The 17,539-nt window shown below is 46.0% G+C and overlaps 1 protein-coding gene across 3 annotated transcripts in view; it reads left to right on the top strand.

Annotated features, from left to right (window-relative positions):
* The first annotated feature begins 4,689 nt into the window (after positions 1 to 4,689).
* stk33 (serine/threonine kinase 33) overlaps positions 4,690 to 17,539 on the top strand; it is a 189,800-nt gene continuing 176,950 nt past the window's right edge. For all 3 annotated transcript variants that reach the window (XM_041198450.1, XM_041198447.1, XM_041198449.1), the window contains exon 1: positions 4,690 to 4,795. The gene's annotated coding sequence lies outside the window, so the exon portion shown is untranslated. The remainder of the gene's footprint in view (positions 4,796 to 17,539) is intronic.

Below are 17,539 nucleotides of genomic sequence, written 5' to 3'. Positions count from 1 at the left end.
GAAGGCAAATGGACCATTGGCCTTTATTTCAAAGGGAATGGAATATAAAAATAGGAAAGTCTTGCTAAAACTATACAAGGCACTAGCTAGACCACACCTAGGGAAAAAGTTTCCCCCCATCGGGGGGGAAGTGCAGGAGTGGGCGCGGTCAGGCGCCACCATTTTATGTGGGCAGGCCAATTAAGGACCACCCAGCATGACATCTGCCAGGAAGCACTATGCAATCCCTGTGTGGGCGGGGGGTCCCTCAGCTGAGAGTGCGCTGTTTCGCGCATGTGCGCAAAAGAGCTCATTGATCTCCCTGAGGCTAAGTCCTGCCTCAGGGAGATTGAATCCAAATTTAAAAATGTTAAACAAATGAAAGCAAAATTTCCCTGACATGTCCCCTCATACGATACTGTCACATGAGTTGGGCTATGCCCATCACTTTTACTGAAACCTTTATTAAATATTTAAAAACCTTCATGAAACCTTACCTCACCCGTGGATGAGGTTTCTTGCTTTTTCTTAAGCCCACCAGTGCTCCCAGCCTGTCCGCCAACCCTAAGGTTGGACGGGCAGGTCCATTAATGATGTTAATTACTTTTTAAATGGCCTCAATTGACCATTGACAGGTCGGCAGGTACACAGCTGATTCGGCTGTGCCCCCGCCGATCTAAAAATGGAAATGACGAGGGGTGACGTCGGGAGTTCCACCTGACATCATCCTGCATCATTTTACATGTCGGGGAACGGGCCCCACCCCCAGCTCGCTGACCAGAAGATCCTACCCCTAGAATACTGTGAACAGTTTTGGTCCCCTTATCTAAGGAAAGATATTGGAGACAGAGAAGGTTCACCAGGTTGATTCCAGGTATGGAGGGATTTTCTTATGAAGAGAGGTTGAGTAGGTGGGCCTGTACTCACTGGAGGTTAGAAGAATGAGAGGCGATCTAATTGGAACATATAAGATTCTTAGGGGGCTCGACAGGGTAGATGCTGAGAGGTTGTTTCCCCTTGTGTTAGAATCTAGGACCAGAGGGCATAATCTCAGAGTATAAGGGTTCGCCCATTTAAAACAGAGATGAGGAGGAATTGTGGTGCAGACTCGATGGGCTGAATGGCCTACGTCTGGTCCTACGCCTTATGGCCTTAAGTTACTGAACAAATTCACAGGAGACTGATGAATTTTTGCTACAAAGAATAAATATTTATTAAAATGAGAAAAGTGAACTGTATTACACCAGACAAAAAGGTTGGAAAGATTGCAATACAAACACAAGGGCCTGAATTTTGCGCTCATTGGGCGCATGGGACAGGCAGACCCGGGAGTGGACGGGAAAGCATGTCCCGACTGTGATCGGCTTTTGACTGCAATTTCGTGCTGCCTGGCCTATTAATGGCCGAGCAAAATATCATGAGTGCGTGATGTCGTTGGGACGCTCGCCCAACATCATCTCACACGATTGTACGCCCATTTGGTTCTGAAAAATTCTGACCAAGGAGACTATTCAAATTCCCACTATTCCTTTGCCAAGCAATATCTTTCCAGACACATAAACCAGTGAAGAGTTACCACTCGAACTCAAGTTCTGTCGAAGGGTCATGAGGACTCGAAACGTCAACTCTTTTCTTCTCCGTCGATGCTGCCAGACCTGCTGAGTTTTTCCAGGTAATTCTGTTTTTGTTTAAGAGTTACCACTAGTCTGACACAAAGGCTTCTCACTTCGGACTGGCACAGTTGTAAATGGCTTTCTTCTGGTGAATTCCAGAGCATTCACTTGATGCTTCTCACCCAACTCATATCTCTCCCTGAGACACCAAAAAATTGCACTCTTAACTCACTGTTTCTTCAACTGCAGAACAAATGAGTTTCCTAAACTTCGTCTTCCAGTAGCATCTCTGCTAAACTGATCACTTTACTGAGTCACATAACTGATTATTCAGTTAACTACTGTCTCACTACCCTTGTAGCTTTTCTGCCCAGAGTGCTTCAAATCCCTCTCTTCTCTCTCGAACACGCACACTCACTGATCTCTTGTCTTTTCTGTGTTTGTGTCCCTGGGTCACTGTTGCTTGGCAACAATAAAGCTCTGCTACTTGGTGTTTTTTTTCCCCACATCACCGAACTTTCAACCCCTTTTAACCCATCTCTTTCACTTCAGGGGTTGTAAGACCCATATATATATATATATGTATGTATATATATATATATGTATGTATATATATATATATATATACATATAACAAGCCCAAAAGACCTGAAAACTCAGTCACAAATCTAACCAAACCCCAGGCACCAAGGTTCATAAACAAAACATAAATGAAACTGAAACCATTTTTACATTTCTTCAGACAAATATATATATATATGTAAATTCAACTTAAAATTATACATTGTTCATAATACCCTCAGATCCTATTTTCCCTTCTCCCTTCTGTGACTTCTATCAAGGAGGGAGTTCCAGGTTTTTGATCCAGCTTCAGTGAAGGAACAATGATATTGTTCCAAGTCAGGATGGTGTGAGGCTTGGAGGGGATCTTGCAGAGGTGGTGTTCCCAAGCGTCTGCTGGCCTTGCCCTTCTCTGTAATAGAGGTCATGGGTTTGAAAGGGGCTGTAAAAGACAAGTTGCTGAAATGCATCCTGTAGATGGTACACACTGCTGCTAACGTGTGCTTTTGGTGGATGGGGTGCCGATGAAATGGGCTGCTTTGTTTTGGATGGTGCTGAGCTTCCTTTAGTGTTGTCAGAGCCGTACTCATCCAGGCAAGTGGAAAGCATTCCATTACTCTCCTGACTTGTGCCTTTAGATGGTGGACTGTCTTTGGGAGTCCAGAGGTGAGTTACTCACCACATAGTTCACAGCCTCTGGCTGGTCCAGTTCAGTTTTTGGTCAGTGGTGACTCCTAAGATGTTGATGGTGGAGGATTCAGTGATGGTAATGCTGTTCAATAACAAGGTTGAATGGTTAGATTCTCTCTTGCTAGAGATGGTCATTGTCTGGCATTTATGTGGCATGAATGCTTCTTGTCACTAGTCAACCCAAGCCTGAATGTTGTCTTGCTGCATGTGGGCATAGACTGCTTCAGTGTCTGAGGTGTCAGGCATGGTACTAAATACTGTGCAATTATCAAAGATCCCCAATTCTGACTGTATGATTAAGAGAATGTAATTGATGAAACAATTGAGGATGGTTGGGCATAGGACACTACCCTGAGGAACTCCTGTAGTGATGTCCTGGGGTTAGGATGATTGGCCTCCAACAACCACAAACTTCTTTCTTTGTTGTAGGTATGACTTCAACCAGTGGAGAGTTTTCTCCCTGATTTTTATTGACTTCAATTTTACCAGGGCTCCTTGATGCCACAGTCAGTCACTCGTATCTCACCTCTAGAATTTAGCTCTTTTTGTCCATGTCAGGATCAAGGTTTTATTGGCATCTGGAGCCAAGTGACCCTGATTGAACCCAAACCCCAAAATGATTGTTGACGAGCAGATTGAGTAAGTGCTGCTTGGCAGCATCATTGATGACATTTTCCGTCACCTGTGTTCCAAGATAAAAGGATAAAACACAACCAGTGTGGGGGCCATACAATCCAGCTCTAGGAGACCTGTGAAATCTCATTCATGATTTTTGTTTTAAGAAGGTAACCAAAAATAAACATAACTCAATTTGTTTCAACAGTTTAATAACGTTTAGACTGATGGTGTGGTCATTGATCAGATTGGACTTGTCCTGCTTTTTGTGGACAGGTCATCCCTCTGTTGTAGCTGTACTGGAACAGCTTGGCTCCATCAGCATAGCAACTAGGAGCTGAATTTTGGCTCATTTTCCTAGCTTTAACCCTTGGCACCAGAGACCAATTGTAGCATTCCCACTGTCATCAGTTGACTTGCAGCAGAACAAGGAAAGACCTTGGGTCTCCTGGCCAATTTGGATCAACAACTTGATAAACTTACTGAGCCATTGTGTTCAGGTTTCATGATTGTTTTAAAAAATATTACTATAAGCTAGTACAATACACAACAAAAGAAAGCACTAAAATACTGGTATTGAAAATAAATGTACTACATAAAGATAAATCTACCTATCCTATCGGAAGAGGGCTGTCAATTTCCGAATTGGGAAATTGACACAACAGTGTTGCAGTTCTTTCCTTGATTTATCTTCAAGTGTGACTCCCTTTTGGGGGGTACAGAATGGGCGAAATCACACCACACAATGATTAATACCCTAGCAACAATACACATATTTCAAAGCCCATAAAAGAATGCGCAGAAACCTAAATGCAAAACACAAGCAAAAAGCAATCATATTACAAAATGAAAGGAGCTCGATATTGTTGCCATGCTATTTAATTTTGTTCCAAAAGAAAAGGGTAACTAGGAGACCAATGAAATCTCACTCATGAGGGGACTCATTGTAAAAAAGGTAACGAAAAATAAATATTTGCTTCAATAGTTTGGCACTGTGCCTCATCCTTTTGAGATCCTAATTCTCATGTCTAACATTCCATCCATCCATCCGTGAAGACGGTGGTGGCGGTGAAGAGTAACAATCAGGTGAAACTTGTTGCCCTCAGGCAGCTGGGCAGCCAGTCCATTGCCGCAGCGGCTTGGCAGCGCCGCTGACACGCAGCAATTACTGAAGGTTTCGAGTTGCGATCTGGCTGTGGTCCCGGCCAGGAGCTTCCTGAGTCGCCGTAGCGTCGGTGGCTCCATGGTGCAAGTTTTGCTCAAGTGTCCCGGAGGCAGCGACTGAGGGAAGTGGGTCCCGTCAAGCGGCTCAGACACAGCACACACACGCCCACCCCGTGAGTACCCGGCACCGGCAGCCGCCCGGCTCCTCACCACCCCCCCCCCCCCCCCCCCCCACTCTCCCCGCCGCGGGATTGGTGTCGCCGCCGTTCGAGGTCAATGTTTCCCCAGTGAAGTCGTTGAAATGCGAGCTCGGTTACCATGGCAGCGGCAAGTGAGGGGGGGGGGGGGTGGAGATGAGGGGGAGGGGAAATGAGGAAGGGGGAGAGGAAGAGTGGGCAGAGAGGAGGAAAAGCGTGGGGGAGGGGGGAGAGGAGGGGAGGTGGGAGAGAGGGGAGGGGAGGAGGGAGGTGGGAGGGAGGGGAGGGAGGTGGGAGAGGGGGGAAGGGAGGGGAGGGAGGTGGGAGAGGGGGGAAGGGAGGGGAGGGAGGGGGAGGTGGGAGAGGGGGGAGGGGAGGAGGGAGGGGGGGAGGTGGGAGAGGTGGGAGAGGGGGGGGTGGGAGAGGGGGAGGGGAGGGGGGAGGGGAGGGGGGAGGGGAGGAAGAGGAGGGAGGTGGGGGAGGGAGAGGAGGAGAGGGGAGGGGGAAGGAGAGGGGAGAGCAGAAGGGGAGGGAGGGGGGAGGAGAGGGGGTGAGGGGGAGAAGGGGAGGAGAGGGGGAGGAGTGGGGAGAGGGAGCAGGGGGAGGAGTGGGGAGAGGGAGCAGAGGGGAGGAGAGGTGGGAGGAGGGAGAGGGAGGGGAGAAGGAGAGAGGAGGGAGAGGGGCATGGGACGAGAGGGGGAACGGGGGAAGGGGACAAGAGAGAGAAGGGAAGGCGACGAGGGGGTGAGGGACGGAGCAAGGCAAGGGGACGAGGGAGTGTGTGGATGAGAGGGGGCAGGGGATGGGATAGTGAAAGGGCGAGAGGTACAAGGTAACGCCCCCACTTCTCCTCCGCCCCCACTTCTCCTCCACCCCCACTTCGCCTCCGCCCCCACTCCGCCTCCACCCCCACTTCTCCTCCGCCCCCACTCCGCCTCTGCCCCCACTCCGCTGGCCCCACTCCGCCCCCGCCTGCCCCCATCCCCTTGCCCTCCCTCTGCCTCCTTGCCCTCCCTCTGCCCCCCCCCCCCCCCCCCCGGCATGTCTAACTAGGGGTTAGTGGGGGAAATGGCTAGAAGGGGTGAGGAGGGAAGAGGGGGCGCGGTGGTTTGTGGGAGAGAGGTGGCAGAGGATGGAGGGGAGAGAGGGGGTGAGGTGGAGGTGGGTGTGTGGAGAGGGGTTAGCAGGGCGGGAAGGTGAGAGGGCGCGAGGGAGTGCAGGAGAGGGGGCAGGAGGAAAAGGGTGAGGGGAAAGTGCAAATGGGAGATGGTAAGGGGGTGCAGGCCAATGGGTAGGGTGAAAGGGGGAGGGGCAAGAGAAATATGAAGGGGAAAAGGGGAAAAGGGGAAGGGCCAAGTTCAGGGTTAGGGGGCGGGGGAAAGGGGAGGGGCAAAGTGGAGCCTGGAGGGAGGGGGTTGGTGGGGTGCAAGAAGGTCAGGGCAAGGGGAAAAGGGTGGATGGGGTGGGGTGTTCGGGTGGTGAAAGGGGGATGGGTTGGGGGAGGTGGATGGGCAAAGGGCAGAGGGCAAGGAGAAGGGGACAACAGGGAAGTGGGAGTCAGTGCATGGTGGAGGGGGAAGGGGTAAAATGGGGAAAAGTGAGGGGTCAAAGGGGGATAGGGTAGGCAGAGGAGGCAATGGTGAAGGGCAAAGGGAATGGGGTGAGGGAAACGGCAAGGGGAGGGGGCAAAGGATAATAGGGTTGCAGAAGGAGGCAAAGGGGATGGAAGTGGGGGAGGGTGCAAAGGGGGATGAGCACAAGGGAAGAGGATGCATGTGGGAAGAGGTTAGAGGGGAAGGCGGTATGGGGAAGAGGGTAGAGGTGGACATGGGGAATAGGGTGGAGAGGGAAGGGGGCATTGGGGGAGGGGGTAGAGGGGAAGGGGGCAGGGGGAGAAGAGAGCTGAGGGGATGGTGGATGGGCGGAAGAGGGCAGTGGGGTGTTGGATGGGCAGAAGAGGGCAGAGGGCTTGGGGGGCGGGGGAAGGCAGAGGGGGTGGGTGGGGAGGCGGAAGAGGGCAGGGGTGTGAGGGCAGAGGGATTAGGGGTGTGGGAAGTAGGCAAAGGACGTGAGGGGAAGAGAGCAGAGGGGTTTGAGGGGAAGAGAGCAGAGGGGTTTGAGGGGAAGAGGGCAGAGGGGTTTGAGGAGAAGAGGGCAGAGGGGTTTGGGCATGGGGAAGGGCAGCAGGTTGGGGAGGGGCATGTGGGAAGAGTAGGTGGGTAAGGTGAGGAGGGTCCTGGGGGAGGGGATCAATTTGGGAAGGAGAAAGTGCAGAAGGGAAGAGGTGCAAGTTTGAGAATGGGAGAAGACTCGTTTGGGAAAGGCAGGAAGTCTGAGGGAGGGAGCCTGTGGAGGAGAGGGAAGGGAGGGGGCATGTTTGGGCATCTAATTACCTTCATTATACTGTAAATGGACAGGTTCACCAACTTGGACTTGTTTCGAAGAGAATTTTTGAGGATCTTATTGAAATTTTTATGATTATAAGAACTCAAAAAATAAATCCATGTAAATTGTTCACTGACCATGGGGGTTGAAACAGTTGCTGCTGTTAATGTGTTTGTGTAAAAGTCATGTTTATGTAAAAGTCATGTGTATTAGTGTCATGAGTTTGCAAAGTCACAAACAGCATATTGCAATCTTTTACTCTCAACTGCTCCTCTTCATCAGAAATGGGGGATGTTCACTGATGATTGCAACTCCACTGGAACTTGGGTTGGTTGTGTGCTGCTGCCAGCTAGGGATCCAGCTGAATCCTGGAAGAGGAAGAGAGCTGGAATTCTTTGTGAGCAAGACAGTTTTGAAGGACTTTGGGACTGAGTTTGATGGCAGAGTTCATCTATTAGCCCTTTGCGTGCTGACCTACATTGGTCAAGCAATGCCTCGTTTAAAAATTCTCATCTTGGTTTTTAAGTCCCTCCATGGCCTCATCCCTCACTGTCTCTGTAATCTCCTCCAACCCCACAACCCTCCGAGTTAGCTGCACTTATCTAATTCTGGCCCCTTGAGCATCTCTGATTTTAATTGCTTCTCCCACTCGTGAGTGTGCTTTCAGCTGCATAGCCCCTAAGCTCTGGAAATCCCTACCTAAATCTCTCCATGTTGCTACCTCTTTTTCCTCCTTTAAGATACTCTTTAAAACCTACCTACCTCTTTGTCCAAGCATTTAGCCACCTGCCTTAATATCGCCTAATGTGGCTTGGTGCCCAAGTTTGCCTCATAGTGTTCCTGTGAACCTCCTTGGGACAATTTATTACATTGAAGGAATTATATAAATACAAGTTGTTGTCAAGGGAAGATCTATTCAGTCAAGGCTCAGTTCTGAGTAATTGTAGATAGCTGATACAAAATCTCAATGTGCCTGGGGTTATGCCTTTTCTGTTGCCATATTGATCAAAGTTAACTTATTAAACTTGGTAATTTTAGTTAGTCCACAGAACGATGTGGTGGGTCCAATTGTGCTCCTTGATGGCGTAGCAGTAAAGGAAAAAGAGCTTCAGACAGTTATTGTATAGGAGTCAATGCCTTTGAAGTGAGAACGTAATGTTGTTATGCACTATTCTGATATGAAAGATAGGCTTTTGACTGGTATTCCAATATTCTATAACTGACATTCCCTTTGTAGACCTGGCTAGTGATTAATCTTGATATGTAAAATCAAATATTGCCTCAACTGTTCTCAAGATTATCCTGCCCTGAACAATTAGTCATTTGGGGATGATGGACCTTGCATAGACATATCACCAGCTGGGCTCTGAAAACTGAGGGAAAAACATTCCTGACATAGTCACTGCAGTGAAAAATAACTGCTGCGGCTATATTCTCATCGTGCCCCCGTTATATTCACCACACTGAACAGTGCCAATCCAATCCCACCAGGATTCCCTGAACAACATTCTCAATCTTCATGTTTCCTTTGCAGCATCAGGTGAAACCCAATTTACATATATCCACCAACCTCCCACGCCTCCATTGCTGGAGACTTGATACTTTTCCCCATTAATATTTGGCAGCCAGAAACACAGTGGGTTGGTGGTGGGATTTCCACCATTTTAACCCTTTGCCTAATTCTTTCTTGACTTTCAGTGCCAGGGATTATTTTAAATATTAAGAGAACAGCAAATTATAGTGGACGTTGGAAATTATGCAATTTTAATCTTTGTACTTCTGGACAAATCTATGATGAAAATTGGTCCTATTGAAAATGATTGTTTGCCATGCATTTCCCAGATGCAGTTCCCTGGATTCCGTGATGTAACTGGACTATAAGGTGTACTTATTGGGATTGCCCATCAGTTCCCATAATTCATACAAAAATTAAAGTTGACACATCTAAATAATTAATTTAAAAAATCTAAAGTTAAATCAATGCGATTAACAGAGCTTCAACAATAGCTACTTTTTGGAAATTTGCAGTTACTTTCTCAGCTATGTTTCTGCTTCACATCTTTCAGTATTTGAATTTGTACCACACCTGACTTAACTTCCTTGCTGTTTAATTCTTAATCAGGTTTACTCCATCATATTAGCAGAAGCAAGCTGGAAAAAAAATCAGCTTTGTCAGTCCTTGTAATGATAATAGGCTGTTCTTTGTGTACAGGTATCTTAGTTACCTTTTTTGTTAATCTTAACCATTGTGATTACATTACTTTAAAGTTATGCTAAGTTTTAAACTCTTAATCATCTCTCCAAAATCCAAGTAATCTGTGAACAAATTAAATATTTAACTGAAGTACAAAGCTGGTTTACTGTACTGTTTATAATGTTACAATATCTGAATATGATTTATGGCTAATCTGTTTAAGTTTTTATTAGCAGAGATAATAGTTTGCGCTACAGACATTTGACAGCATGTCAGTATTTGATTGCATTTGATGATACATTACAGTGAAAGCCACAGGAGGGTAATACTACTCATGAATAGGTGACTAGTAGTGAGTTACTAAGCTGTAACTCAATCGAGGAGTTCAGTGATGTCCTTGAAATGTCAACAGCTTGCTGCCCCCACATCCCACCCACCCCCTCCGCCCCACCCCCGTGATAAACTTACTGGTTTGAACAAGCAGGTGGATTATGCATTCTATTTCACTGTGATCCATATGCTTTAGGGAATTGGCTGGGAAGTTAGGAGTATTTGATTTGTACTCAAATTTTCAGAATTTGACATGGAGATTCCCCCAGGTACCTGTACTGGAGCCTTAGTTAAAGGGGGCAAAAACTGTAGAAGATGAAGTTCAATGTGTGGAAGTGTGAGGTCACTCAATTTGGTCCTAAGAAAGATAGATCAGCATATTTTCTAAATGAAAAACTAGAAACTGTGGAGGAGCACTGACTTAGAGGTCCAAGAACAGAAATCACTAAAAGATAGTGGCAGGTGTGAAAACTAATTGTTACTTCTTAGGCAGTCGCTTGGGATCAAAGATGACTTGCTTCCACTCCAGTTCAATGGGTCTGAGATGGCTGAAAAGTCCAATGCATGGTCTGCAGGGTAGGTGGCGCTTGAAGAGTGGGGTAGATGGGTTGTTTGGAGGTTTGTGCACTCCCTCTGACTCAACTTCAGCTTTGCACATTCCCAGCAAAGTCACTCTGAGTCTGATGCCTTCCCATATGAGCCTTCTCTATTTTGGTTGGTCACAAGCCAGGGTCCCTCATGAGTTGGTGGGGATGTTTAACCTCTTCAGGAATGCCTCGAGGAGGACATCTCAAAGCGTTCCACTGTTCTCCTGGGAGTCTCCTGCCACAACCAAGTTTCGATTAGAGCAGTTGCTTCGGGAGTCTGGTGTCAGGCACATGAGTGACATGTCGCACGAAGTGGAGCTGGTTTTGAGTAATTAGCGCCTTGATGCTGGGCAGTTTGGCTTGGGAGTGGACACTGCTGTTGGGCCACCTTTTTTGTCACTGGATTGGAGGATCTTATGAAGACACCACTGGTGCCTGCTGTAGGGTGTCCAAATCACTGAAGCACATAGGAGTGCAGGGATCACTGCCTCCTGATAAACTATGACCTTAGTCTCAAGTTTGAAATCCTGGTCCTCAAATATTCTTTTCCTCAGTCAGTCGAAGGCTGAGTTGGCATATTAGAGACGATGAAGAAGTTTGTCATCTATGTCTGCCTTCATTGGTAGGAGAGTCCCAAGATACGGAAAATGGGCCACGTTTTCCGTGATCTCGCAGTTGATCTTTATCGAAGGGGCATGGTGTTTTGTTGTGGGAGCTGAATGGAAGAGAACCTTAGTTTTTCCAGATGTTTAGTGAAAGGCCCATTGTCTCATATGCTTCAGAGAAGGAGTCGGCAATGACCTGCAGTGTCATCTGCATACTGAAGCTTTATAACTTAGGCTGGAGTGGTTTTGGATTGAATGAGACATAGGCTTTCATGAAAGCCTTTGACTTTGTCAACCGTGAGGCCTTATCCTCCTCAAATTTGGCTGCCCTCAGAAATTTGTCACCATCCTTTGCCTACTCCACTATGACTTGCAAGCCATAATCCTCACCAACTGAACCACCACAAGCCTTATCTCGGTGAAAACTGTGGTCACGCAAGCAGTGTCATTGCACTGACTCTCTTCACCAGTTTCCTCGCTGCAATACTGTACCTCACTTCCAGCAAATTATCCACTGGAATGGAGATCATAGACAGGAAACTGTTCAACCTACTAAAATTAATTAAGACTAAGAGTTTAGGCCTTTATCTCATTGGAGCTGGAATACAAAGGAGTGGAAGCAAAGCTACAGTTATATAAAGCTCTGGTTAAACCCTATTTAGAGCACTGTGTCAGTTTTGGGCATGGAGGGAAGGCCTTGGAAGGGGTGCAGCTTTGACTCACCGGAATGATACCATGACCAAAAGGGTTTGATTATGAGGGCAGATTGCATAGATGTGATTCTCTTGAGCATAGAAGCTTAAGGGCTGATCTGAATGAGGTGTTGAAGATGATAAAAGATATTGGTGAGTTAGATGGAGAGAAACTATTTCCTCTGGTGGGTAGTGCAGAACACGGAGGCCTTTCTTAAAATTAGGCTGTCCAAGAGTGATGTTAGGGAACACTTTTTCACAAAGGGCAGTTGTTCATGCGGAGGCAATAGCTTAGTGATAATGTCACTGGATAGTAATCCAGATGCCCAGGCTAATACTCTGGGGACATGGGTTCAAATCCCACTACAGCAGGTGGTGGTATTTAAATTCAATTAATAAATCTGGAATCTTGAAAGTTAGTCTCAGTAATGATGACAATGAAACCATTGTTGATTGTCGTAAAACCCATCTGTCCTTTAGAGAAGGAAATCTCTGAAATGTTAGTGCACCAGAAACAACGATGTCGACCCTGCAAAAATCCTCCTTTGTAACATATGGGGGCTTGTAGTAACATAAAGGGGGCTTGTGCCAAAATTGGGAGAGTTGTTCCACAAACTATTCAAGCAACAGCCAGACATAGTCATACTCACAGAGTCATACCTTACCCAGACATCGACATGACCATCAGCACCACCATCCCTGAGTATGACCTGTCCCATTGGCAGGTCAGACTCACCGGAGGTGGCAGCACAATTGTATAGTCAGGAGGGAATTGACCTGGGAGTTCTCAACATCAACTCTGAGCCCCATGAAGTTTCAAGGCATCAGGTCAAACATGGCCAAGGAAACCTCCTGCTGATTACCACCTACCACCCTCACCCCCGAGGTGATGAATCAGTATTCCTCGGTGTTGAACACCAATTAGAAGAAGCAATTAGGATAGCAAGGGCACAGAATGTACTCTAGGTGGAAGACTTCAATGTTCATCATCAAGAGTGGCTCGGTAGCACTACTACTGACTGAGCTGGCCGAGGTCTATTGGGCCTACAGCAGATGGTGAGGGAACCAACAAGTGGGAGAAACCTACTTGACCTCATTCTCACCAATTGATCTGTTTCAGATGCATCTGTCCATGACAATATTGGTATAAGTGACCACTGCACAGCCCTTGTGCAGATGATCTTCGTATTGAGGATACCCACCCGTCGTGTTGTGTGGCACTACCACCGTGCTAAATGTGATAGATTTTGAACAGATATAACAACTCCATGAGATGCTGTGAATTGTATTCACCCACATTCTGTAACCTCATGGCCTGGCTTACTCCCAGTCTACAATAACTGTCATCAAGTTGGGGGATCAACCTTGGTTCAATGAAGAGTGCAGGGAGACATGCCAGGAGCAGTAACAGGCATTCCAAAAAATGAAGCGTCAACCTGGTGAAGCTACAATACCGGGCAACTTGCATGCTAAACAGCGTAAGCAGAATGCGTTACATATGAAAATATGAAATAGGGGCAGAAGTAGACTATTCAGCCTCTCAAGCTTGCTCCGCCATTCATTAAGATCAGGGCTGATGTGTTTTGTTTCGAATTCCACAATCATATCTACCCCTGGTAGACAAGGCAATCAATCCACACCGCCTTAAAAACATTCAATGACCCTGCCTCCACTGCCTTCTGAGGCAGAGTTCCAAAGTCGCACAACCCTCTGAGAGAAAAAAATTCTCATCTCTGTCCTAAAAGGACAACTCTTAATTTTAAAACAGTGGTCCTTAGTTCTGGACTCACCTTTTCCACATCCACCTTGTCAATACCGCTCAGGACCTTATAAACTTCAATCAATTCATCCCTCATTCTTCTGAATTCCAGTGGAAACAAGCCCAGTCTGTCTAACCTTTCCTCATAAGGCAACCTGCTTATTCCAGGTATCAATCTAGTAAATCTCCTCTGAACCACCTCCAATGCACTTACACCCTTCCCAAATTTGGAGACCAAAACTGCACAGACTATTCGAGGTGTGGTCTCACCAATACCCTATATAACTGAAGCATAACACTCTTACTTTTATGTTCAATTTCTCTCGTAATAAAGGATAGCATTCCATTAGCCTTCTTAATTACTTGCTGTACCTACGTACTATCTTTTTGTGACTCATGCACTAGAATACCTAGATCTCCCTGCAGCTCGGAATTCTGCAGTTGTTCTCTGTTTAATACTCTGTTTTTTTATTCTTCCTGCTGAAGTGACCAACTTCACATCTTCCCACATTACTCCATCTGCCATATTTTTGCCCACTCAGTCAACCTATCTATATCTGTCTGCAACCTCCTTATGTCCTCTTCACAACATACTTTTCTACCTATCTCTTTGTCATCTGCAATTTTACTGCTTTCACTCCTCTCATCTAAGTCGTAATAAAAAGTTGTGGCCCCAGCACAGACCTCTGCAGGACTCCACTTGTCACATCCTGCCAATCAGCAAAAGACCCATTTATGCTTACTCTGCTTTCTGCCAGCCAACCAATCTTCTATCCATGCTAATATGTTGCCCCCAACACCATGAGCTTTTATTTTTTGCAATAACCTTTGATATGGCTCCTTATCAAAATGCCTTCTGGAAATCCAAGTGTACACCATCTACAGGCTCCCCCTAATCCACAGCGCTTGTTACTCATTCAAAGAACTCTAATAAATTGGTTAAACATGATTTCCCTTTCACAAAACCATGCTGTCTCTTGCCGATTACCTGGAGTTTCTCTAAGTGCCCAGCTATAACCTCTTTAATGATCGATTCTAGCGTCGTTCACATGACAGACTCAAGCTAACTGGCCTATAGTTTACTGCTTTCTGTCTCCCTTCTTTCCTGAGTAGATGGAATTGCTATTTTCCAGTCTGATGGAACCTTTTCATAATCTAGGTAATTTTGGAAAGTTAACTCTAATGCACCTTCTACCTCATTAGCCACTTCTTTTAAGACCCTAGGATGAAGCCCAGCAGGACCTGGAGACTTGTTAGCCCGCAGCTCCATCAGTTTACTCAGTACCGCTTCCCAAGTGATTGTAATTTCACCAAGTTCCCCTCTCCCTTTCACCCCCTGATTTACAGCTATTACTGGAATGTTTTTTGCATCCTCTATAGTGAAGACAGAAGCAAAATATTTGTTCATTTCATCTGCTATATCCTTATTATCTACTATTAACTCCCCATTGTCACTCTCCAGAGGACTAACACTCATTTCCTTTTTTCCTTTTTTTAAATACCTGTAGAAACTGCTGCTATCTGTTTTTACATTTCTAACTAGCTTCCACTCGTACTCTAATTTCTTACTCCTGATTAACCTTTTAGTCATTCTCTGCTGTTCTTTATATTCTAACCAATCATCTGACTGCCACTCATCTTTGTGGAGTTGTTTGTTTTTTCCTTAAGTTTGATGCTTTCCTTAACTTCTTTAGTTAACCACTGATGGTGGGTCCTCCACTTATAATTTTTCTTTGTAAAAGGAATGTACTTATTCTGAATACTTTGAAATATCCCCTTAAATGTCTGCTACTGCTTTCTATTGATCTATTATATGTTTTTTTCCTTAAGTTTGATGCTTTCCTTAACTTTTTTAATTAACCACGGATGATGGCTCCTCCCTATAGAATTTTGCTTTATTGTAGGAATGTACTTATTCTGAGTATTCTAAAATATCCCCTTAAATGTCTGCTACTGGTCCTCTATTGAACTATCAGCTAGCCTAGTATCTGTTCACTACAGCTAACTCAGCTTTCATGCTCACATAGTTGCCCTTATTTAAGTTTAAAATACTAACCTTAGACCCATTCTTCTCCCTTTCAAACTGGATGTAAAATTCAATCATGTAGTGGTCGCTGCCACCTAGGGTTGCCTTCACTCTGAGATCATTAATTATTCCTGTCACACTACAGAATACCAAGTCTAATATAACCTCCTCCCTGGTTGGTTCCAGAACATGCTGTTCTAAGAAACCATCTCGAAAGCATTCTATGAACTCCTCATCCAGGCTAATACTGCCAATCTGATTTTCCCATTTTATACATAGATTAAAATCACCCGTGATTATTGCTGTCCCTTTATTACAACCACCCAATCATCTTCTTGTATACTTTGTCCTACATTGTGGTTACTGTTAGGGGGCCTTTGGACCACTCCCACTAGTGACTTCTTTCTCTTATTCCTCATCTCCACCCAAACTGATTCTACATCCTGATCTCCTGAACCAAGGTCAGATCTAACTATTGCACAAATGTCATCCTTGATCAACAGTGCTATCCCCGCATCTTTACCTAACTTCCTATAATACTTGAATGTCATATAGCCCTCAATATTCAGGATCTAAGTGATCCCACAACCAATGGATTAGCTCTAAGCTCTGCAGTGCTGCCACACCCTGTCATGAATGGTGATGGACAATTAAACAACTAACTGCAGGAGGCACTTCCACAAATATCTCCATCCTCAATGATAGCGGAGCCCAGCTGATTAGTGGAAAAGACAAGGCTGAAACATTTGCAGCCATCTTCAGCCAGAAGTGCTGAGTGGATGATCAATCTCAGCCTCCTCCTGGGGTCCTCATCATCAATGTGCCAGTCTTCAGACAATTCGATTTACTCCATGTGATATCAAGAAACGGCTGAAGGCATTGGATACTGTGCAAAGGCTATGGGCCATGACAATATTCCAGCGATAGTACTGAAGACTTATGCTCCAGAACTAGCCGTGCCCTTAGCCAAGCTGTTCCAATGCAGTTACAACACTAGTATTTACCCAGCAATACAGATTATCCAGGTATTTCAGGTTCACAAAAAGCAGCACAAATCCAACCTGGACAAATCCAACCTGGCTAATTCCCGCCTCATCAGTCTACTCTTAGTCATCAGCATTGTGATGGAAGGTGTCGTCGATAGTTCTATCAAGTGGCACTTACTCAGCAATGAGCTCACTGATGTTCAGTTTGGGTTCTGCTAGGGCCACTAAGCTCCTGACCTCATTACAGCCTTAGTTCAAACATGGGCAAAAGAGCTGAACTCGAGGCGAGGTGAAAGTGACTGCCCTTGAATATGGCATCGAGGAGCACAAGTAAAACTAGAGTCAGTGGGAATCGGGGAAAACTCTCCACTGGTTGGAGCTATACCTTCTATGATAAGTTCAGAAGTGGGGTTGTTTGCTGATGATTACATAATGTTCAGCACCATTCGCGACTCCTCAGAAAATGAAACTGCTTATGTTCAATAACAGCAAGACCTGGACAATATCTAGGCTTGGGCTGACAAGTGGCAAGCAACATTTGCGCCACACAAGTGCTAGGCAATGCTCATCACCACTCACAACTCCTTGGATATTGAAGCAGTCTGTTTCAAGATGCAGCAAGACCTGGGCAACACTCAGGGTTGGGCTGATAAGTGTTGTGCCACACAAGTGCCAGGCAATGATCATTTCCAACAAGAGAAAATCTGACCATCTCCCCTTGACGTTCAATGGCATTACCATCACTGAACCCCCCCCTATCAGCATGCTAGGTGTTACCAAAAACCGAACTGGACTAGCCGTATATAAACTGTGGCTGCAAGAGCAGGTCAGAGGCTGGGAATTCTGCAGTGATTAATGCCTCCTGACTCCCAAGACCTGTCCACCATCTACAAAGCACAAGGCAGGACTGTGATGGACTACTCTCCACTTGCCTGGTTGACTACGGCACCATCAACACTCAGAAAGCTCAGCATCGTTCAGGACAAAGCAGCCCGCTTGATTGGCACCCCATTCAGCACTGGCGCAAAGTAGCAGCTGTGTGTATCATCCACAGGATACATTGGAGCAACTTGCCTTTGACAGCACCTTCCAGGAAACATTAACTCTGTTTCTCTCTCCACAGATGCTGCCGGACTTGCTGTGTCTTTCCAGCACT

The sequence above is a fragment of the Carcharodon carcharias genome, chromosome 10 (assembly GCF_017639515.1).
Source record: "Carcharodon carcharias isolate sCarCar2 chromosome 10, sCarCar2.pri, whole genome shotgun sequence".
Taxonomy (NCBI): domain Eukaryota; kingdom Metazoa; phylum Chordata; class Chondrichthyes; order Lamniformes; family Lamnidae; genus Carcharodon; species Carcharodon carcharias.
This window is presented reverse-complemented; position numbering and strand designations above follow the sequence as displayed.